This window comes from Saimiri boliviensis, chromosome 9 (assembly GCF_048565385.1).
Source record: "Saimiri boliviensis isolate mSaiBol1 chromosome 9, mSaiBol1.pri, whole genome shotgun sequence".
Lineage (NCBI taxonomy): Eukaryota > Metazoa > Chordata > Mammalia > Primates > Cebidae > Saimiri > Saimiri boliviensis.
The window spans coordinates 105,298,841-105,299,360 of record NC_133457.1 but is presented as its reverse complement, the minus strand read 5'-3'; positions in this window follow the sequence as shown (position 1 = coordinate 105,299,360).

The following is a 520-nucleotide window of genomic DNA, read 5'->3' as shown; positions in this document are numbered from 1 at the left end:
CTCTCCCTCTCTCTTCCCTCTCCCTCCCTCTCCCTCTCTCTCTCCCTCCCTCTCTGTCTCTTCCTCCCTCTCTCTCTCCCTCCCTCTCTCCCTCCCTCCCTCTCCATCTCTCTCCTCCTCTCCCTCCTCTCCCCACCCCTCCTCTGACCACATCTTATTGACTCATTTTCCTTAGTTTTCACCTTAAATGTGCCCAGTTTTCTTCTTACACCACATGAACTCCTTCGTTTGTTGTGGTTTTTTGTTTGTTTGAAGCAGTCTCACTCTGCTGTCCAGGCTGGAGTGCATTGGAATAATCTCCATTCACTGCAACCTCCACCTCCCAGGTTCAAGTGATTCTCCTGCCTCAGCCTCCCAAGTAGCTGGGATTATAGGCATGTGCCACCATGCCTGGCTAATTTTTGTATTTTTAGTAGAGACAGGGTTTCACTGTGTTGGCCAGGCTAAAGTCGCCTACCGTGGCCTCCCGAAGTGCTGGAATTACTGTGTTCAGCCCACAAACTCCTTTGGAGAGCTCTTC